General features: G+C 39.5%; 1 long non-coding RNA gene across 2 annotated transcripts in view; it reads right to left on the bottom strand.

Moving 5' to 3' along the window:
• Nucleotides 1–24,058, bottom strand: part of LOC147528499 (uncharacterized) — a 131,784-nt gene that overhangs the window by 4,190 nt on the left and 103,536 nt on the right. Inside the window, exon 3 of one of the 2 annotated variants that reach the window (XR_015222226.1) lies at nucleotides 3,863–3,895. The exons of the other annotated variant lie outside the window; for it this stretch is intronic. This is a non-coding gene — a long non-coding RNA (uncharacterized LOC147528499). Of the gene's footprint in view, nucleotides 1–3,862; nucleotides 3,896–24,058 lie in introns of those variants that run through there. 2 annotated transcript variants of the gene reach the window in all.

Here is a 24,058-nt window from a genome sequence, read left to right as displayed (position 1 = left end):
ACTTCCGGGCCTCTTGAATATTCAAGATGACTGCTGCCACTGCCCTCAGGCAACTGGGCCATCCTTTTGTGGCAACATCCAGTTGTTTGGAAAGTACGCCACAGCTCGTCTGCATGGTCTCAGGTCCCATGCCAGTATCCCTAATGCTATTCTCTGAGAAAAATGGTTTACTCACATCAGGAAGTCCCAATGCTGGCGCTGACACCAGGGCTTTTTTCAGCTGGTGGGATGCTCCGTATCCCATTGGAGGTATTTTGGCTGGATGTTACTAAAGAATACAGCGGTTTAACAAGCAAGTCATAGTTGTATATCCAGAGCCGACACCACCCCATCATTCCTAAGAAAGTTCGTAGCTCTTTCACAGTCTGTGGTTGGGGGGTCTGGCATATGGCTTCTTTCCGGGCTTGACCCAGGAAACGCTGACCAGCACTGATTTCATACCCAGGATTTGTAACTTGTTGCAATGTTATTTGTGCCTTTCTCTGAGAAACCCGGTACCCCTGGAGCCCAAGAAAATTTAGTAAACTTACAGTCCAGATGACACAGGATTCTCTGGTCTTAGTCGCGGTAAGGAGGTCGTCTACATATTGTAATACTTTTCTTTCTTCTTGTAGTGGTTCCCATGACTCTAGGTCTTTTGCTGGCTGGTTTCTGAAAATCGTAGGGCTGTTCTTAAAACCTTGTGGCAACACCATCCAGGTGAGCTGGGTCTTTCGACCACTCTTGGGATTTTCCCATTCAAAAGTAAAGATTTTCTGACTGGCTTCATGGAGAGGGAGGCAAAAGAAGGCATCTTTTAAATCTAAAACTGTAAACCAAGTCAAATCAGGAGTCAGAGTGGTTAACAGGGTATATGGATTAGCAACCACAGTGTATTGATCCTCTGCTATTTTGTTTCTATGATTTCTTTTACCACTGGCTGGACATTTGTGGCACATCCTGGTACATCAGTTGCCCAAACTTCTGGATACACCCGGTCAGTGATTTCCGTGTCGATTTTTCCTTCTGTGGGAATATTAACTAAAAGCAAGCTCATTATTTGTACATACTGATGATCATTTACCTCCAGAGTAATTTCACCTTTCTTGAATTTTATCGTGGCTCCCAATTGTTCTAATAGATCTCTTCCCAAAAGGGCTTTTGGGGAGTTTGGCATATACAAGAATTTATGAATGCCCACTTGCTTACCCAGTTTATATTTTAAAAATTCAAAAAGTAAGCCTTTTCACTCTGGCCAGTTGCTCCTTTTACTACAATGTAATAATTTCCTAAAGGCATTAAGGCTTGATTTAAAACAGAATATGTTGCCACCATATCTAGCAGAAATTCCATTTCCTTTTGTTCCTCCCCTAGCCTCATAGTGATCTTTTGCAAGATCCTCGGCAGCTTTTATGACTAATTGTTTCTTTGTCTCAGTTAACATTCTAGCAATAATTGCATATCATTCCAATCAGGGTTGTACTGCTTTATTATGAATCTAAGATTTTGGGTGGTGCTTACTGTATTGCTGCGATATTCCTGAGCAGCTGTCTTCCATTCCCTTAAATCATTATAGGAAAATGGTACCTTAATTCTTATTGTCCCACTATCCGGTCCTACTACTTCCCGGAGGGGTGCCTGCAGAATTGGTGCTGTTGGCTGCTCTGCTGCCGCCAGCCGTTTTTTCTTAGTGCGGGAGGATATCGGGCTGTCTGGAGGAGTAGGGGTCTCGTTTGAGTCCTCATTTTGCTCCTGAGACTGAGGGGGAGGCTTGAAAATATCAGATCTTGTTCTGTGCCCTGGCGGGTTTTACTTTTTCTAGTACACCTTTGTCCAATGCTGCAGACTGAGCAGCAGCTTTTTAATTTATTTTTGTTCTCCCTCTTGTTTTCCTTTTCTAATGCAAGGACTACAGGATCTCGTGGAGGCATTAGTCTGCAATCTCTCTGTCATTCAGGGTTATTTCGGAGAACAAAGAGCATATCTGCGTATTTAACTTTATCCCATTTTTCTTCCCTTCTTAGGAACAACACATTAATTGTAAAAGCGTGTCATAGTTTAGTGTTCCACCCTCACTGGGCCATTTAGCTTCATTTTCTAGCTTATAAAGCAGCCACCATTGGTTACAATATTTGATTAGTTTCTTTGTATTCTCTGTGCCTCCTTGTCCCACTATATCTTTCCAGTGTGTTAATATACAACCTAAAGGGGATTTTTCATAAGGTTTACTTTTTCCTCCCCCCATTTCACTTACTTTCCCTTTACTCCATTTCTCCCTTTTAACTGCACCTTAATATTCTGTCTGATGCTCATGTGAATAATAATAATACAATTTTTAGTTTGTCACTCGCTTTGTCTGTCTCCGGCTGTTTCCCTCGTGGGAGAACTGAACCGCGGATTCAGACTCTGCACAACTACACGTCTCACCCACTCACACGTACGCTTTTACGGTATCACACGCTTCACTCGTCTCCGGCCGCTCTCCTCGCAGAGAACACGGGACCATGGATCAGAACGGCACACTTGCTCCGCAGCCAGGCTGCATCTCACTCGCTTAAACACTCACTCAGTGATTAATCACACAATCACACATTTCAGGGCTAGCCTGGCAAACTTATACAAACATTAAAAGGCCTTATTACATGCGCTGATGTTAGACGATATAAACTTTGAATGGTATAAACTTTACGAAATGCACAGTACCAGATTTTGCAATAGATAACAGTATATAGAGATTTCAAATCATCCCCATTGCTTTCTGACACCTCTCACCCTTTTCAGGGTATAGGGCCAGGTGCGGCTGGAACGAAATGTCTTCTCTTGTTACTTACACAAAACACAGAACGACAGGAACAAGAGAACGTATGACAGAGCAGATAACAGACAATTACCGATCCAGCTATTACCCCTTCTGCAGCTGCCAATATTCCATAAGCCATATGACTGTGAGGTTGCGCTACTTACCCACCCCTCTGTGTCAGACTCAGTGTTCGGGCGCCCAAGTGAAATGCCAAAACGGCGCCTCGCCATTCAGGGAAGTAGCGAAAGCCTCTGAGTTTGCTCGATCTGCTCGCAAGATCGCTAGCGGCCTGCCAGTCCCTGGTTCTTGCTGGCCCAGTCTCCGGACCTAGATTCCAGCTCACCAGTCCCTGGTCTCAGTCTCTGGATCTTGCTGGCACAGATTCCAGCTCACCAGTCTCTGATCCTCTAAGGCAGCAAACTCCCCAGGGCCCTCCTTACCGCAGGGCACCCTGCCCTGCCCGGGGACAATGCTGCACGCCGGACGTCTCCGCGCGATTTACCAGCAGCCCCATACGCCGGACGTCTCCGGCCATTCTTACCCAAACATACCGTTTGTCCGCGGCTCAGGAAGTCCTTGTCTGCCTCTGGGTAATCGGCTGAGGAGAGGAGGCTCCTCCGAGGAAAGTTCTCGGGGCGCGCCGAGGGGCGTCCGCTCCGCAGTCGGTTCCACAGTCGAGCAGAGAGTCTCCTGCCTGGCTCGCCAAAACTGATGTGCGGAAACAGACTCCACAACTTGGAAAGTTGTAAAGTAGGTATGTTTATTGCAGCGCTGGGTGCACGGGGGATCGCTCCACCACAAACGTGCACACCCGCCGTAGCAGTTTTTCTTGTATTTATACAGACATACTCATCACCCCCTCCCCCAAAGGGGCAGTCTCTCCCAGGAGATCATCTCCATAGCCCCCGCCTCAGGATCCGCCTCAGGCTCCTCCTTGACACGCCTCCTCCTGGTGGTCGTGGGCAGGGGTCTTTGGGATGAAGGCCGTAGGTCTTCCTCGCTCTGTGTTTTCACTGCTTCCCTAAAACTCTAAAACTCTTGTTTTGGCTGGGCCTGTAGAGCCAAACCGTTTCCCTGGCCTTGAGTGGATGCCTGGTTGTCTCCTACTTGTTATTGCTTGAAGACAAATGTTAGTTCTCGTTAGTCCTTATCTCTCCTCTTTGTCTGTTTTTCTCCCTATGGGTCATGAGTTACAACCTTGCCATCATTTATTTTGTCTCTCTTACCGGCCTTCTTTTCGGGTAGTTAGTGTTTCAAAGCAGGGATTAGTATTTGATAACTTCTAGCAATTCACAGAGCTATTTCACAGAGCTATGTATTTCCCAGAGTCTTATGCCTATTCTTATCCCTATCCATAGAAATAATAGCTAATATAGTCTTATGTAGTCTTATGCCTACTCCTATACCTATCCCCGTATCAGTCTGTGGGAAGCAGCAGTATTCAAAACATCAGATAAACATTACTTTGCTATCCTTGAAGAGTTTCTTTCCGAAATCAAATTGTGATGCTACAATATTTATTCAACTCCATGAATTATATTCAGCTTCTCTCTGTGCCTGGGCTTATCACTCTGACCTGCTAGGTTGCTAAAGAGCATGAGGTGTCTCCATACAGACACAGTCCTTGTGATTTTCACAACACAGCAGATGCCAAATACCTCCTACAACACAGCATGTTGTAGAACCCGTATCCTGGGCTGCATCCAAAGAAGCGTGGGCAGCAGGTCGAGGGAAATGATTCTGCCCCTCTACTCTGCTCTCGTGAGACCCCACCTGGAATACTGCGTTCAGCTCTGGGGTCCACAACACAAGAGGGACATAGAGCTGCTGGAGCGAGTCCAGAGGAGGGCCACGAAGATGATCCAAGGGCTGGAGCACCTCTGCTATAAAGACAGGCTGAGAGAGTTGGGGCTGTTCAGCCTGGAGAACAGAGGGTTCCGGGGTGATCTTACTGCAGCCTTCCAGTACTTAAAGGGGGCCTACAGGAAAGCTGGAGAGGGACTTTTTACAAGAGCATATAGTGATAGGACAAGGGGCAATAGCTTTAAACTGAAAGAGGGCAGCTTTAGATTAGATATAAGGAAGAAATTTTTCACTCTGAGGGTGGTGAGGTACTGGAACAGGTTGCCCAGAGAAGCTGTGGCTACCTTATTCCTGGAAGTGTTCAAGGCCAGGTTGGATGAGGCTTTGAGCAACCTGGTGTAGTGGAGGGTGTCCCTGCCCATGGCAGGGGGGTTAGAATGGTCTTTGAGGACCCTTCCAACCCTAACCATTCTATGATTCTATGTCGCAGAACACAGATGCCAAATACCTTCTACAACAGAGCTATGTGTGGTGAAATGTGAACACGCAAAGCAGGGTATAGCCATGTCCAGGTATAAGGCCACTGCCTTTCATAACTGACTGAAGTCAAGGGAAAGACTTCTTCTGATTTCACTGACTGGTCAATCCTGCCCCTGCCATCAGAAAGGAATATCTTTCTCTATTGCCTGTCCCTGTACTATAACGCAGAGAAGAACATATTCAAGATGTCCCATTTGGCTATGAAAAATCCTATTAGCAGTCCAATTGCAAGGACAGGTCCCATGGAATAAATTTTTTTCAACATTCCACAGCTTGTTCCAATGAAGAACACAGCAGTTACATGTGCTTGTATACACTTTGAGCAAAGAAAAGGGATTTGTATGTTGTAGAAAGAAGAAAGTGATTCTATAAGACACATTATTAGTAAAACAGTGTGAAGCTCCAAAAAAATCCTTCCTTAATTGAAGAAAAAAAAATGTTAAAACACAAAAGTGATGAAAAAAAGAATGCCTACTCATTTCTACTGAAGAAAAAAAAAAGGATGTGTGTATACACACATACTCACTTCCAGTGAAGAAGTCCATTCTGTATTCATCTACCTCAAATTTTCTCAGTATAGTAAGTGCATAATCAGAAAACTGCGAAATTAGGTTTCTCAAGGTCACTCTGTGAAACCTAACGGCTCTAAACTGAAAAGCTGCTTGAAACTTCGCAACTTCCCAGTCTGAAAAAATACATCCCATAACATTTGTTTTCACTTAATTCCTACATATTTCCCATTTACACCAGTGAGCTAGACTGTGCTCTTCACAGGGAGATCTTCTCATGCTGCATTAGTACAACGGTCTCAATTTTGATGTGCGTTGTTACTTAAACGCTACTGTGACTGGAACAAATAACGGAAATTCTCAATAATGCAAACTTGCTCCCAGAGACAGAGGAACAGTACTGCATTCCACTTCATTAAAAAACAAACAAACAAACATCAGAACAGATAAATACTAATGTTTTTGTTGTTACTCTTCTAATTTTTCAAATAGTAGTGCCTTACTAAGCTCTATTAACCATTCAGATATGATTACTAGACTCTGACAATGTATCACTTATATCTTTTCTATAATTATATCTGCACTAGCATTGACAGCTTCCAACTCATGGCAGATCTGCAGCAATCTCTGACTATTACTATTATTGTTATTATACTCACTGCAGCCAGAATCGCTCTCGAGGACTGCGTGTTAACTGCTTTTGACAGTATGTACATCTTAACAGGCTTCTTAACAAGACACAAGAGAAAAGGTATGCAATTAAATGAGGCTGGATTAATTATATGAAGATGTGAAAAAACGGTAAACTTGGAAACCTTCCTACCAAAGTTGCTTTCCATTGTCCCCAGTCCTGTTGGTATGTAACAGAAAAACACAGTATTTTTCTTCCATAATTTCTCTTCTTGCAAAAAAAAGATGTTTTTAAAGTTGTTATTCTGATCCCATAAGATTTCTTATTTCTAGACATTTTAAAGGTGCCACTTCCTTCGCATAAATATTATTAATAAATGGCAACTATATACAACATTTGCTAAGATCCTTGTATCAAAGGAATTTAGCTTAACCTGACACTTGACTTTCTCATGTTCTGCTGCATTAGTTGGAACAATCCATTTTCAGTTCCTGGGCTTTACCTTTGTAACTGAATCAATTTGGAGTAACGTTATTCATATCAGTTTTATATATCATATATTGCAAGAAATATTCCACAAGTGAACATTTCTTTTCTACTCCAGGGCCACCAGCTTGCACTCAGCAATTCTCACACAGCACATGAATGTAACAAAGTAAAACCTGCAAGGAGTACTTACATCACGCAAAGCACTTCCATCAGCCCACACCCAAACACAAACTGCCACTCTCAAATGACCCAGTGGCACCCTCCGTCTCTTAATTTTGACACTGTGCAATACCTCTGAAGAGACTGGCTTTTCAGTATCCCTTCTGGACTATTTAGGATTGAATTGCTTAGATAAGTTTACAGGGAAGGGCCTGTCTGTTCTTCCTCAGCTGTTGTATTAAACATCTAATATTGTATTAAAGGAAATGTGAAATGTCAGGTTTCCCTCAAAGATACGAAAAAAGGTGAAAATTAAAACACAAATTAAATTCTATAGCATGCAGACTAATTAGAAGCTGACTCCAATATTCAGGAAGTTTGCCATACAAACAAATTAATACCTATTTACTTCAGTATAAAAATAAATCCATACCAGCTTCTCTGGACAATCCAGTTCAAAGAAAAATGCACCTTTTGCATAATAAATCTACTTCAAAGACAGATATCTACGATCAAGGAACCTAAATGCAAAAGATTATTTTTTTCCCTTTATGGACTAGGAATTTGTAGTTTCAAACTGTTATTTTGTTTCCATGCTCCTTTCAGATAGGAAAACTTCTCCTATGTCACATCAGTAATGTAATTATACCTTAATGTTTCTCTTGTTGCAAAGAATTGAAGTATTACACAGCCTTTTACCAGCTTGGTTGCTAGGACAGAATGCAGAGGGATGTGTTCCTAGCTGCAGTAATTACCTTAATTTTGTAGGAACATAAGATTGCTGTGTAATCGGCTATTACTAACACAATTACTCTGAAGAAATGGCTCACAAAGAGATGTGTCAGGGGTGCTTCTACATCAGCACAGATTGAAGTAATTTAATAATGAGTCACATTTGGTCCCTGAAGTGGGTAATAGGGAATGGCAAATATCCACACTATAATGCAGATCTATGAAAGCATTATTTTGGGGTGTGCTTACAGGATAGCTACTGGGTTTTGCAAATTCACTATACACCTCTTCTTTTTCCAAACATACTAGCCGTGTTTCTATAATTTTTGTTATAGTAGAGATCCCAGCTGGGATCAGGGCCCTGTTCTGTTAGGTACCTGCTCAGGGTCTGATATCCCTATTCTTTCCAGAGGCCTGACTAAGAGCTTGCTGAAGTAAATGGAGAGACATTGGATGGATTATGGACTGAGCCCTAAGTAGCTGGCAGACTACAAGAAAACAAGGGGGAGGGAGGGTCCTGTCACCCATCTTCCAAGACTCTAATTCAAGAAGGTCCTTGACAACACGTTTTTATTCAGTATTCACTCAAATATTTTCCTGAATCAAGGCCATGGAAATTCAGTGAATTTCTCAAGTCCAGCCAGGAAGCATGTAGCAGAGCTAAGAAGCGAACACACATCTCCGAAGTTCCTCTTTAGCTCCTCAGCCACAAACCACATCATTTCTGTAAACAGAGCTCTGTGACCTGCAATCAATTAGTATATTTGTTAACTATTAGCATCTCTCAAAAGGCCTGTCTGACATAGCTTAATTAGTTGTTGACTATAATTGTAAAAAGAACTATAATGAATAAGCAACATGATGTATGCCACAGCAGGTTGCCCCACTGCAATAGTTGGAATGAAGATCATTTGTGTACAAATGCCCATGTGCTCTATTAATTGATTACAAGTGGCTCTACAGAATGAGCTTACTTACTATTGCTTTACCCCAAAAGCAGAAATGCAGACATGCTTAAAGCACAAAATGTGTAGAACTGTCACTACATCAGGCACAATTCTTTTTTTCTCTTTAATTCCTGCAACTGAAAAATCTGAACCAAAATCACTTAAACACAGGGATTAAATGATGACATGAGTTTTATCATGCAATAAGAAATGACTGTTACCACTACCAGTGCAGCAAAATAGAATGCAATGAATATAATAATTTTGTATCACCACAAGGTTCATAACTTACAGTAATACTCAAACTGTTAAGGCATGCATACAGAACGCCAGATCTGGCCACAGTTAACCCAACAGGGTGTGAGAATTTGCTGGATAATGCAGAAAATGGAAGGAGAAAAATCAGCTGGTCCAACTTAACCTGGGTCTAAATTAACAGGAGAGTAGCAGGAGAAATTTCTAGATATAAAATATTGAAAGGGAGTATCCAGAACTCCCTTTGGGTGAAGACTGAAAAGACAGTGAAAAGGTATGCGTTGACTTACTGGGGACAAAGCTGAAATCACCAAGCAAGGATGCACCCCCACCACTCCCCAAACAAAAAAACAAAACCAAAACCCAAACTCTAATAAAACCAGGAACAACAGTAAAAGTGTAAGATGGGGACAAGCTGGTTATTTGAGAGGGAAAAAAAGGGCTACCTGCTTCATGGATCTCTGCCTAATTAACAGAACCTGGAGCAGCACAATAAACCTGTTGTTCTGACCATACCCTCAGGACCTCAAGGCACCAACAGACTCTGCAGCCTCCTCCTTCCCTCCCAGGGGTTTGTCTGCCTGTGCTGGAGGCCAGCTCTGATATGGCACAGCTGTAGCCCTGACTTGTGTGGGAAAGAGCTGTGAAGAAGCCTTGTTGGGGACTTCTCTTCAGTCAGGAGCTGCATTTGAGCTCAGGCTTGCTCCTTTCTGAGATACTTCATAGATGTATTTGTTCCTGGTTACATACCCTGTTGATCCTCACTCACTGATTTGAATTCCTGGTTTGACATTGTATTTACCTCAACACTATGGACTTACCTGGCAACAAGTAGACTGTAGGCTGATCTTATTACAATCACCAGAGCTCTTCTGTTCTTTTTGCCAAGGTACCATGGACTTCATTGGTGTGGAATTTAGGCACACAGGGTTGGATCTTCAAACCCAGCCCCTTGTTGACAAAAAGCAACATATCTGTGTCCAGTTTAGAAGAGACCACAGAACATCTACTTCACATTCCCTAAACACTTCCCAGCACTTTCTTGTGTATTTCACAAATGAATAAAGAGATTCAAAACAATATCGTGCTACAGAAAGAATCAGAAACTAAGAGCATTAACATCAAGTAAATCTTTGAATCGGCAGAAAATTAAAAACCATAGATGATCCTCATAGAGGATCCTAGAAAAATTCCCTCTCTCATGTGGTTGAAAATTCTTTCATAATCCCAAAGTAGGTTTGCTCAATTCAAGCTCAAGCATTTAAATAGGGGAATTTAATATCTCCAGGAAGGTGAACACACACGACCTGCATTTTGTCTCAGCATCTGTTAGCGTTCAGTGCTCAGGAGTTGTAAGAATGACACACCAAGGAGAAGAAATATTTTTCTGGGTGCCACAGATGACTAGCAAAAGCCCTGAAGTATGAGATTCACGCAAGGAAAATATGGCATAATCTACTGTCTCTCCTTCCAAAATCCCCTGAATATGCCAATACATTGACAACCAAAGCGTTGAAATCTGGTTTAATTATGCAATTTTTAGTTCCATTTTTAAATAGTTTAGGTTCCTCACTCACACTATCCTATCCGGAAGACGATTTCAGACCCTTACTCTTTGAATGGTTAGGAAAACTTACTTTCCATTCCAAATTTAAGTAATATGTATCCTTTAACAATTTCTATCCCTCTTCGAGATCTATCCCCTGAATTTATCTATAAAGAGGAATCATACCTCCTCTGAGCCTTTATTTGCCTAGACCAAATCAAACTCCTTTGTTCTCTCCACCTAAAGACAGATATTGCATTCTCTCACTCATCCCAGGAGCCCTGTTCCAAATTAAATTTATCTTTCTCAAGCACAGATGACCAGAACTGTACACAGTATTCCAGATGAAGATTTAGCAGCATCTTATAAAATAATAAAAACATTTTCCTCTTTCTACTAAAAATATCTTTTCTAATATTCCCTAGAACAGTATTAAGTTTTTTCATAGCTGTATGAAATTCTTGAGTGCTATTAATGAGCCCATACAGGTTAACTGGGTGATCAGGCCCAGTCAACATGGGTTTATGAAAGGCAGGTCTTGCCAATCAAACCTGATCACCTTCTATGATGGGGTGACCCTCCTGGTTGACGAGGGAAGGGCTGTGGATGTAGTTTTCCTTGACCTCAGTAAAGCCTTTGATACAGTTTCTCATAGTGTTCTGGTTGAGAAACTGATAACTGCTGGCCTGGATAGGCACACCCTCCTTTGGGTTAAAACTGGCTGGATGGCCGGACTAAAAAGAGTGGTGGTAAATGGGGCTACATCCGGCTGGAGGCCGGTCACCAGTGGGGTTCCCCAGGGCTCAGTGCTGGGTCCAGTTCTGTTTAACATCTTCATCAATGACCTGGATGAGGGGGTTGAATGTTCCCTCAGTAAGTTTGCAGACGACACCAAGCTGGGAGGCTGTGTCGATCTGCTCGAGGGTAGGGAGGCCCTTCAGAGGGATTTGAACAGACTGGATTGGCCAATGGCATGAGCTTTAACAAGGCCAAGTGCAGAGTCCTTCACTTGGGGTATAAAAACCCCAATCATCGCTATAGGCTCGGGGAAGAGTGGCTGGAGAGCTGCCTGGTGGAGAAGGACCTGGGGGTGTTGGTTGACTACCGGCTTGATATGAGCCAGCAGTGTGCCCAGGTGGCCAAAAAGGCCAATGGGATACTGGCGTGTATCAAGAATAGTGTGACCAGCAGGAACAGGGAAGTGATCCTGCCCCTGTACTCGGCACTGGTGAGGCCGCACCTGGAATATTGTGTCCAGTTTTGGGCCCCTCGCTTTAAGAGAGATATTGAGCTCCTGGAGTGGGTCCAGAGAAGGGCGACTAAACTGGTCAAGGGGCTGGAAAATAAAACTTATGGGGAGCGGCTGAGGGAGTTGGGGCTGTTTAGCCTGGAGAAGAGGAGGCTGAGGGGAGACCTGATTATGGCCTATAAATACTTGAGAAGGGATGGTGGGGAGGTGGGAGAAGGGCTCTTTACATTAGTGATAGGTGACAGAACAAGAGGAAATGGGTATAAGCTTAGTCAGGGGAGATTCAGGTTGGATGTTAGGAAGTATTTCTTCTCTGAAAGGATTGTCAGCCACTGGAATAGGCTGCCCAGGGAGGTGGTTGAGTCCCCATCCCTGGATGTGTTTAAGAAAAGGGTGGATGAACTACTTAGGGATATGGTTTAATGGGGATTAGGGATGGTTGGACTGGATGATGTCTAAGGTCTTTTCCAACCTAGAAATCTATGAATCTATGAATAAATACTAGTAGCTTAGAGTCATCTTTTTATTCACCATATAATTCACATCTTTTTTTTCTCCTCCCTTTGTCTTGAACTGATGAAAAACAAATACAGAATTGGAAGCTATTTCTTGCACCTCGCTACTTTGCTCCAGCTGACATTCTTTCTGACGTCTGTCTCTCATACCTCCGTTTGCTGTCATGTTTCTCTGCATCCTGGTCTCTATTAAAATTGGGGCTCTTCTGACATTTATCCTTTTCTTCTTCTGTTCATATAAGTCAGCTTCTCACATGGACCAAGGAGTCTAAAAAGAGAAGGGGTCTTCTGTCAGAATGTGTTAGATTTTTTTTTTTAATCTGTAGATTGAAAGGGAAACATTTAATCCCCATGATCCTTAAGAACAGTTGACTAAATTTGATTACATCTGCCATAATCAAACAGGGACAAACTCCAAACCTAACTAATAGGGAAGGCATCGGATAGCAACTTTAAATGTTTATGTAAAGATCTCATATCATAAAGATATGGATTGTATTGTGTTCCACTTGTCTCATCCTAGATATATATGAGAATTCAGTTTCCCACATCATTTTTATTTCTATTTACTAATAAATATTTTTAAATGATTTAGAATTTAACAATCCATAGCTCTAAATAAGATCTCACATGCAACACCCTTCAGCTGCACTGCATGACAGTGAGCCAGAAGAGACCTCTTAGAAGTGTCTGAACTTCTGAATTTCGGAGACCTCTCTGAAATAATTTTAATGTGCTGACTCCTGGTCTCTGCACTCGAGATCTTGACAACAGTTTACCAAGCCTTTAGAGTACTGTCTGATATACTAGTAGGTAAAAAATGAAATTAAAAAAAAAAGACATTCGATAAGAATTTTTGTGTTGAGTAACTTTGCAATTTTGCCCATCAAAACAATCTCTATCCCTACCTATTTCAAAAAGACGAATATTTCTTGTTATTTTCAGATGAGAGTGACACATGGCCTGTTTCAAAAACGTCTTTGTTTTTGTCTGCATGGTTAAAATGTAAGTAGTTCATGGAGCTATGAATCCATGGGCTTGCTTGTTTTATAATTCCTGCTTGTTTCCTCAGACACATGAATACTGTGTATTTCTGAAATAATTTCATATTCAGAAATTGAACAAATTATAACATACTGCAAAAAGAAAGAAGAGCCATTACCAAGAATAGCATAATAGCTGCTATAAAGAGAGCTATCCATGCTTTATCTCCTAGCTATCCTTTTCCTTTTTATTGCTTTATTTGTTGCGGCCAGGGCTTCTTTTGCTAGACAAAGCAGCAGTGACTGAAGGCAATTCTGCTCAGCTCTTCTTGTTCACATAAAGCCATTTGAAGAAGTTCCAATCATTAGTATCTAATTTCCAAGATCCTTGCATGAAACAGAAAGGCAAATTCTCAACTCATTTCAAAAGCTGTTTTCCCCTAATATAGTACCCACATGTTCCGATTCTATTCAGTTAAAGTTTTTCTTCTCAATCTTTTCTGTACAGCTGTCAACCCCTTGACCTACTCAGGTCTGGATTTCTGGCACCCTTTTCCCCACGACAGTTTTCACCTTTGTTATGAAACCAAACCTTTCTTTAGTACAAAAGAGCTACTCTTAGTTAAGAAAACTGATACATATTTCCTACCTGACTGTTTCAGAAAGGAATCTGCGGCTGTGTCAACGTTGTTCTCAAATAATTTCACCACTGACTGCAAAAAGCATTACTTATAAGAGCACAAAACTAGCTCTAGCTTTCTTTATTGAATACAGAACCCTCTTTGACAGAGTTTTTCATTTTGTTAACAGTTGCAGAAATTGCTTCTGCTAGGCTTGTCTATTACATTATATGGTACCAACTACTGCTTTGTATTGATGTTTTGTTTTCGGAATGTAATTACAATCCTAGTCACCACAGAGCCTGGGAGTGTTTTTACAGACTGAGTTTATACCATCTGTAATATAAAAAATATTAAATCAAACTGGTTTTTCCTCTCTGTAATGAAAAAGGTAATTAATTACAGCTTTTTACATCTAGTAGTTGTTTCTTTGTTGCTTCAGTGTAAACTCTCACACATTCTAGTGCCTTGTATTTTTTATTATCGAATTGATATAGATTTCATTTATGTCCATCTCGTTTATATAATGACTTCAAAATTAATGCAGCAAATGCAGAAACCTTCCCTCAAGGCTTCTTAGCTGGCACCCTGGGTGAAAGTCTCAGTGTTCTATATATCATTGTTTATCAGAGACGAGAGCCTAGGGATGTTGCTCAAAGCTGCAGCTCATGTCATCTTCACTCATTTCCCTTACTATGCTGTTTGTATCTCTCCACTCTAATTCCATTTTAATTCTGTACCATTTCTTTCAAATTTTCCCTGTGATATTTTCCTCTCTCTTTCTTATTTTCCAACCTCTTGACTATTCAACATCTTACGTTTTTTCAAGGATTCTAACAGTTCTTCTTATAATATATAGAATATAACAATTCTTCTATATAATATATAGAAATATATTTTCTACTCCTCCCAGTAATTTTAAATTTTATTTTGCATTTCTATTCCTAATTGCTATTTTAAATCCATACTTACATCACTAGTCCTAACCCTAGTTTCTTGTTTACTAGTGTTAACCCTACTGAACCTCACCTCCACTGCGAATTTCAATGAGTTGATTTCTGAGATTTGACTTCAAGGCATGATTTAGCAATACAGGCTTGTTTCTTCTTTTCTTCATGCTTTGCTTCCTTATGGAGTGTCTATTGACTTGACATTTTTTGTGTGCTCTTCTGATTTATGACCTCATAGTAACTCTATGTGGGGACAAATACTTTTTAAAATGATGCCTTTATGTAGGTATTAATTCGAAAACCAAGAGAAATCATCTTAGAAGTTGAAGGGTCCGAGAAGGGATGAAGCGTACAGATGTTGCTGTATCACTTATGGAGCACTTTGAGCAACCGTTTTCTCCTGTGAAACAGCAGTTGTTGAAAACAAAGATATAAAATGTAATCCATTCACATATCAACTACCACTAATAAAAAAGCCCTCCCTCTTATTAAACAAAATGTTTAAATAGCAGGTAGTCTCACCTGCCGTCCTGACAAGAATTTTTCATGAATCAACATGACATGGGGAATATTTTTATTCTTTTAAGCATAAATGCCAAAAATATCTAAGTATATGTTATTAATTAGCATAAAATGTCTAAAAACAAACAGCATTAATTATCATATAATCTGTCAATTCATTCAGATGACAATTTTAGTTTTTTTTTTTTCTTTTCCAGAAACATGACAGCAAATAGCTTACTCCTGTTAGAGAAAATAAAATCTACTGTTAACTCATAAGTGATAATGAGAAGAGGAAGGAATGTCACAGAGAAAATGTTCACATAAGAAAAACAAATAATTAAACAAAAGTTATTCCAAGCTTTAAGGGAAACTGGATTGCAAATGTAGGATTTGGCAAGTTTCAATCCTAAATGCTATACACATAAAAGATTTTCCCATCACAAACTCCTGTACTTTACAATGGGAGTAAAAAGGAAGTCATCTTCCTCCTATTCTTTACAATGCTCATCTGTCTAACAAATCTGATGTTGAACAAAATCTGGTGTGGGTTTTTTTTCCAATAGTAAATACCAAACCTACTAATAACATTGCTCTGTTTTCCAAAAATAGCCCATATGCAGACAGTGGAAATAAGTTGCCAAAACAGAGAAGACCCAAACCTAAACCTCGTAGAAAGCGGAAATTGAATCGTATCACAATTCATTAAATCACCAAACTAAGACAGCAAATCCTTTCTCAGTTTTTACTGTATCTCCACTCACATATACATCCAATAAAGTAATTTTGAGTTAAACTTACTTTTAATAAGAATCTAGGTAAAGATTGAAGAATCAGCTAAGAAAGTCCTAACTACTATGTTTTAGTAGAAAATGTAATAAGCTCTCTACAGTATTAAGTTACTCAGAAAAATGCTGGATGTGGTGCTGGTTTCACTTACACCAGCATAATTCAGAAAGAATTCAGCTGAAGTCAATGAAATTATTCCTACGAAAGATCAAAGTAGGATCATTAAGTAGTAAAATTGTGGAGACTATGGCAACATATCAATATTAATACTTATTTGCTTTATAATACATTGAACATTATTCAACTTTCAGCCCTTTAGATTTTAATTACGCACATAGGATCTGGGATAAACACCTCCCAGATTCCTCCATGATCATCTGCTCAGCTAGACAATCAGAATAACCTTTCTGCCTCTTCAGCTTGCACCAGGAGACAAGCACATATTGCTTTCACTTCTTCCCAAGATATACATACAGCTGGTTGCCTGACAGGGGAAAAGAAACTAGTATGAAATATCTCCATTTTAAATACACAAAAAAAATTCAAAAGACAAACTGCAAAACTCAGTTAAGAGTTGGAATGCACAGAGCTGAATCAGAGTAGCTGCACTGTTACTGTAAGGTATATCCTTCGAGGAATTTCACTGTTCTACAATGAACAGTTTCTGCTTCTGACAGACTGCTTCCGAGTTTTTCTAATTTATCAGAACTGTGTTCACGCTACATAATTAATCTATACAAATGCTGCCTAAGAGGTGCAGACATAGCAAGGTTATACAACAAGCCTCTTCCTCTCTCTGCATGCAGTAGTTAGATCCTGGGCAAGAAGGAAGACCCAGGTAACTATAGACCGGTCGGCCTCACCTCCATCCCTGGAAAGATAATGGAACAACTTATCCTTGGTGCTGTCTCTAGACATATCAAGGACAAGAGGGTCATTAGGGGCAGTCAACACAGCTTCACTAAGGGGAAGTCGTGCTTGACAAACCTGATAGCCTTTTATGAGGATATCACCCAGTGGGTGGATGATGGTAGAGTACCGGATGTGCTCTATCTTGACTTCAGTAAAGCATTTGACACAGTCTCCCACAGCATCCTCACAGCTAAACTGAGGACGTGTGGTCTGGATGATCGGGTAGCGAGGTGGATTGTGAACTGGCTGAAGGATAGAAGCCAGAGAGTAGTGGTCAAGGGGACAGAGTCCAGTTGGAGGCCTGTATCCAGTGGAGTCCCTCAAGGGTCAGTACTGGATTGTTGAACATATTCATCGATGACTTGGATGAGGGGATAGAGTGAATGGTCAGCAAGTTTGCTGATGACACTAAACTAGGGGGAGTGGCTGACACACCTCAAGGCTGTGCTGCCATTCAGAGAGACCTGGACAGGCTGGAGAGTTGGGCAGGGAGAAATTTAATGAAATACAACGAGGGCAAGTGTGGAGTCTTGCATTTGGGTAAGAACAATCCCATGTACCAGTACAAGTTGGGGACTGAACTGTTGGGGAACAGCACAGGGGAAAGTGACCTGGGGGTCCTGGTGGACAGCAGGATGACCATGAGCCAGCAATGTGCCCTTGTGGCCAAGAAGGCCCATGGCATCCTGGGATGTATTAGAAGGGGTGTGGTTAGCGGGTTGAGAGAGGTTCTCCTCCCCCTCTATTCTGCCCTGGTGAGGCTGCATCTGGAATATTGTGTCCAGTTCTGGGCCCCTCAGTTCGAGAAGGACAAGGAACTGCTTGAGAGAGTCAAGCGCAGGGCCACAAAGATGATTACGGGAGTGGAGCATCTCCCTTATGAGGAAAGGCTGAGGGAGCTGGGTCTCTTTAGCTTGGAGAAGAGGAGACTGAGGGGGGATCTCATTAATGTTTATAAATATGTAAAGGGTGACTGCCATGAGGATGGAGCCAGGCTCTTCTCAGTTGCGTCCAATGATAGGACAAGGGGAAATGGAGATAAGCTGGAACATAGGAGGTTCCGCTTAAACATGAGGAAGAACTTCTTCCCAGTAAGGGTAACAGAACACTGGAACAGGCTGCCCAGAGAGGTTGTGGAGTCTCCTTCTCTGGAGATGTTCCAAACCCGCCTGGAAGCGTTCTTGTGTGATCTAATCTAGGTGGTCCTGCTCTGGCAAGGCGATTGGACTAGATGATCCTTTGAGGTCCCTTCCAATCCCTAACGTTATGTGATTCTGTGATCCTGCCCAGTGTACAAGGAAACGTGCTAAAACTGCTTAGTCAGGGTCTGGGAGGTACTAAATGTAAATTCAGTTTACTGTTGTTCAAGAAAACAGCACCAAGCCCCTCAAGGATTCCCTGAATGGCACCATAGCCGCCTTGCTTTGAATAAACTCTTGAAACTAACAGTTGTTAGCATCATAACTCATTCTACTATACTAATAACATAACTCATCCTACTGTGCTATTCAAGCAAAGGCATAACGTGGCACAATCTACCCCATCAATACACTACCAACAACAGAAATTATTGAAATATTTTAAAAGTAGCTTATCAGAAAGTATTTTAAAAATGGAATTAAGATAAGAATCTCAAGGTAACAGTTGATGCAAAGAAGTAAAGAAAATGATATATGCGAACTAAAAATTTTAGAGCCTGGAGTAAAACTCCCTAAAATCAATTAAGAATTGGTTTAATTAATTTTAATTCTTATTAACAAGTGTTTTTATGTATTAGGTAAATTAGTATAAACAAATTAAAAATATAGATTAGGCTACAACTACATTAAAAGGCATAACAACATCTGGACAGTACGGCCTTCTTAGAACATCTTACAATCCAAATCGCCAACACAAATAAAATCGTCAGAACACAGACCAAAGGAAGAGGAGATGGGAAAGAAGCAGTGATATAAACACACTTATTAACTGAGCATCACAAACACATTAATAACATAATTTTGTTAGTACTTCTTTGGTCAAGGTTGTGTTAGAAATGAATGCTTGAACACAGAAAAAATACAGAACAGAGAAACTCAATGAAAAACAAAGTAGCTAAGGTGGAAAAAAAGGTAGAGAGAATGAAATGTGATCAATACATAAATAACTGCTATTTCATAAGCGGAACTAATGCATGTATCCCTGAACTCTGTATACTTCTTAAAGGGTAGTTATAGCTTCTCCTTTAGATAACTTTTTATTTATAGAAACGAGATGGCAAACGCTATGTGAAGCGATTCCTTGTAAAAAAGCTGTCTGTCATTTTAGTCACTATTTCTTAGATAATTACGATAATGGTCACACGAAAAATTTAATTAAATCAGACCAATGGATTATGCATTGCTATTTCCAAACAGTCACCTGTCTGTCTTCAATTTTGGCAACGTTTTGAATGCTGATGTTACAACTGGGCAATTTCCTTCACTATTTCCAATGTCCATGTAGTTTACCACATTCAACTGGATTTTTTTGTCTGGACTTTCTTCATAATTTTTGCAACCAGTGCATTTGCAAATAGAGAAACCCATAATTTTAGCCTGGTAAATATAAAATACTAAGAATAAAAACTGTATAAGTATTAAATTAAACATACATTTGGGCAACCATTGGAGCTATACCACCAGGGACTTACTCTAGCTGTGCTAGTCTTGGATACCCCTAGAACAAGCCCATCAGTATCAATACAGTAAGGAAGCAAGACAGGTTTTTTCCATGGATTCTCTGTGGAGGTTGATGCTCTGTACACAGAGAGATCACTCATCCTCTCAATTTGTGGATAATTCTGCAAGATAAAAAAATACCATGCATACAAAGAAACTACAAGGATTAGCAGAAAACCATTCCTCATGTCTTCTTGAGCAAGGCATTGGCTGAGAGATCCTGATACCAAACATTTTAGCTGATCAACTTCAGCCAGATTCAGTTCTTCAAAGACATGACAAGAAAAAGACTGTGCCTTCTATGTTCAAAAGGTTTATCATTAAAAATGAAACGAAAGAAGAGAAGTGATTATTTTTAGCATCTACTATTTACAAAACCTAGTCAATGTTAAGGTAGTAACTGATGAGAGGAAAGTTCACTTGACTCACCTCAAAGCACTCACAATAATTCTTGAGGCATCTTGAGCACTTGCAATTACATCCTTTGTTATGGTGAGGTTTAATTTCTCCTAGTTTCTTTTTCCCAAACTTTGATAAGAAAGCTTCTGGGTTTCTATCAAAACAGGCCTACAACAAAAATTGCAAGATTATGAGAAATTCAAAGAAATGTTTTTAAACACCTGAATGACTGTGATCCAATGTTTAACAAAGAAGTACTTACTTTCTGCTCTAATTGTTGGTGGTATGAAGCCCATGAATAAAGAAGCCTTCCATGGCATGTGAGAGCAGGAATTCAAAGATTCCAAAACACTAAAGTTAACTTGGCTCTACCACAGTAAGCAGCTTACATTGTTTTTATGGAATAACCTAAATGACACATCTACTGTTCTCTTGGGGCTGGGTTTCTTTCACTGCTGAGGCTACTTTCACTAGAAATAAAAAGTTCTCAGCAAAGAAAGAACCCTTGCATACATAGTTACATACATCTCAGAAGTTTTAAACATACCTTGTTTCATTAATGGCCCAAAGACCATTCACTGAAATCAACACTGGATTGAAACATCAGTTTTTAATTAGATCCCAAGACCTTGCAATGCCATGGACTACTAAAAGGCACGTTAAAGAGGTTATGTGCCCATTTCATTATCGCTTTTAAATTTACAAAATATGAAATACATATTAGATTAAGTTATTGCCCAGATTGTGCAATTTGATATGCACACAAATATTAGCCCATATATTATTCTTTATTCCACTAATAAAAAAATCAGTCTCCAAATGCAGAAGCAACCTGCTTCTCACTAGTGCCGGGTTTAGTGTTGCTGCCAGGAGAGCCAACCTGGCATTGCTGCATGGGTCAACTAAAAAGACTAACAGAGAAAACTGCAGAAGATCTGTCAATGAGAATAATAATTTGGATAATAATAATTTGTTTTCCTTTAACTACTGTCTGACTTTGGGATACAATAAGTTTTCCTTCAAGTGAAAAAAATTGCTGAGATTAAATTTGGGGCTGAATACTTCCTTCCAAGCATAAAAACTATCCTTCAGTTAACACATCACTAGTTTCAATCCAAAGTATCAGAAGTTGTATAAAAGGAAAGAAAGAAATCCCTAAATTTCTGTATGTAAGAATGATACAGAGGCATCGCTTAGCTTTATTTAGGTTAAAAATAACATATTTCAAATACTGTAATTAGTGGAAAAACAATACTGCTATATTTTTCATACATGAAGCTGATACCAACATCTACTGTACTTTTTTCTATTTTTTTTCCTTTATCTTAATGGCTTTTAATTGCTCAGTTTCATGAAGTTGATTGTTGTAACAATTATTGCAGTTACATTTGTTGCAAAATTCACCAGAGGCAAAGTAATCACAATATCTATGATTAACATGTAAAATAACATAAGAAATTAAAAGATTAACTGTAAAGTTAATTTAAAGTGTAAATTTTTAGATTTAAATTCTACTTCTATGCAGAATGTTCAGTTTCTACTCATGAAAAATGAGTAGAAATTCATCTTCCTCTGTAACTTAATCACATCCAAATCTAAACAAAGAGCTCCTCTCTCTCTTTCAATTCTACGTTTTGTAAAATACACCCAGTTCATCAATGAATCAAACTGTCTATACATCTCTCTGCATGTTATTTATGCTTTAAGAAAGCAGCAGCAAGACAGACTTGTAAAATATATTTTAGTATACAGCATTTAGATTCTGCATAGGATTTTCCAGATATGGTCTGAACAATTCTTCTAGCTTCTCTTTTTATTTTTCATACTTTGGATTATATGCAGTCATTTACAGCTCTGCACCAAATTCTGAGCTTGTGTAAACTGAGATCTACAGTTTACATCAACTGTAGATCTTCCTAACTCAGTATCAGATGATTAATTTTTGACGTGTGTACTGTTCACTTTAAAGTGAACATTTCTTGTATGTTTGTCCTTTCATCTACACACTGTTACTAGCATTTATTAAATGTTGATAAACAATTACTTACAATTTAAGACACTGTGATTTTGTGCAGTTACATGGTTTCTTAGACTTTGTAATCCCTGGACTGAAAGGTAAGCTATACAAGTGAAAAAGGAAAAAAAATAGGGGAAAAAAAAAAAAACTACAATGAAAACTGATTGTTCTATAGTTTTTAAAAAATGAATACTGATTTTATTTTTTTACACCAATAATGGTGCTACTTAACAAGTGTGGCCTCACAGAGTGCGTGAGAAAAGGAGAATATCTGTACCTGTAATATCCCTCTATCCACCAGCTGTCACTACTTGGGACAGGTCTGCCCTTAGTCATACAACCTGGTAATGGTTGTGCAACTGCAAAGCTCTCTCACCCTTCACACTGGGCTTGCATATGCCTTTGGTTTAAAAATGATCTGCAATTAAGTATTATTAAAAGAATTCCATTAGTGTTAGAAATACAGGCTAAACACATGCTAATTAGATTTGGAAACATACCAATTAACTTAGGAAACTGAATGTTTTTCAGGCAAATGGACAGCACAATTGCACTGATCCCAAGAAAACCTGAAACCATGTTACATAGTCTTGATTGCCAGCAATTGGCATCATGACTACCAAGATATATACACAAAGCATTCTTACACAACTGTATTTTTACAATAAGAGAGAAGCAGCTATGCAACATGAAAATGGCTAGGAGTTATTGCCAGTTTAAAATTCAAAAGTCATCATGGATGTAAGAAGTTTCATGCATCTTACTCCTCTGCAGTCATTTTCATTGGCCCTTGCAGATTTGATTCTAGGTGGAATGTGACAGTGCTAGCTACTGGTTGTAATGGTCCATTTTCAAACTGTTGAAGATAAAATGCATATATCCTGTTTATGCTCACTTTTTAAAAAATACTCTTGTAAGCTAACAGAGAAAAAGTAACAGAAAGAAAATGCTTCAGAGATAATTTGATTTCCAAGGTTACTGATAAAAACTCTCCTTAGAAGAGTCATGAAAACAACATGCGTCTCTTGGAAACCATTCAGTATGTCAGGAATCCTGTTTCTCCCAACGCAGAGACCCAAGAACAGCTTTCAGTACTGCAGTGTTGGTGGACTGTTTTCAATTTACTGGTAATTCTAGGTTCAGTTGCTTTTAATTCCAGTACTCAATTGAAACTGGCCAGTAACTTAACGACTTACATTATGTTCAGCTGCAACATGACATCTAATTGGTTGAAGACTGAGCAAAATTTAAAAAAAAACATCAGCTAACAGGCCAAGAAAACACAGTGCAGATCTGTTGTCTCTTCAGACATATGATTTATAAGGGACTGATTATGGGGAGAGATCAGAGAAGAACAATTAGGATTACACTGATATTACCAATAATGGAGGGACAGTGAACAATTGTAAATCACTGTTATAGGTGATTAATCTAGGTGAGCATAAAGAAGAGGTAAATTAATATATTTTAAAAAGACAAGAAATCTACGAAACAACTAATTTGGCTTAAAGTGAGAAAATAATTACAAGCCCGTCTACATCACTGATCCAGAATGTTTAGGCTCCAATTTGAAGATATACAGCCTTTAGAGATGAAAGACTCCTACCTAGGTCATTGTTTGATCTGACTGCTGAATTTTTTCTTCCCTCTTTTATGATAGTAGCTGCTATCCAAAAAATATTTGCTGTGTTTGTACCAACATCACATATTCACTTCACACAAACCAAAAATTAACAAATAAAAATTTGCAGTGATTTTTGCTGCCAGCTCTTTTGGAAGTAACACATGAGAAGCCAAACATCTGAAAGATTTTTACTTGTCTGTTCAATTTTCATCAATAATAACAAAAAAAATCAATAAAAATTATAATAACTTAATTACTCATATCCTAATCAAGAGAAAAAAGTGTAAAAAATTCTACTGGAAGAAAATATTCTCTTTCTTGTGGTAAAAGCCACTGTGCTTTCCTTCACCTCTAAAGAGTCTTAAACTGGTTCTCAGAAATAACATGATCTATATAATATCAAATTCAAG

This window comes from Tauraco erythrolophus, chromosome 6, assembly GCF_009769465.1.
Source record: "Tauraco erythrolophus isolate bTauEry1 chromosome 6, bTauEry1.pri, whole genome shotgun sequence".
In the NCBI taxonomy this organism is placed as follows: domain Eukaryota; kingdom Metazoa; phylum Chordata; class Aves; order Musophagiformes; family Musophagidae; genus Tauraco; species Tauraco erythrolophus.
This window is presented reverse-complemented; position numbering and strand designations above follow the sequence as displayed.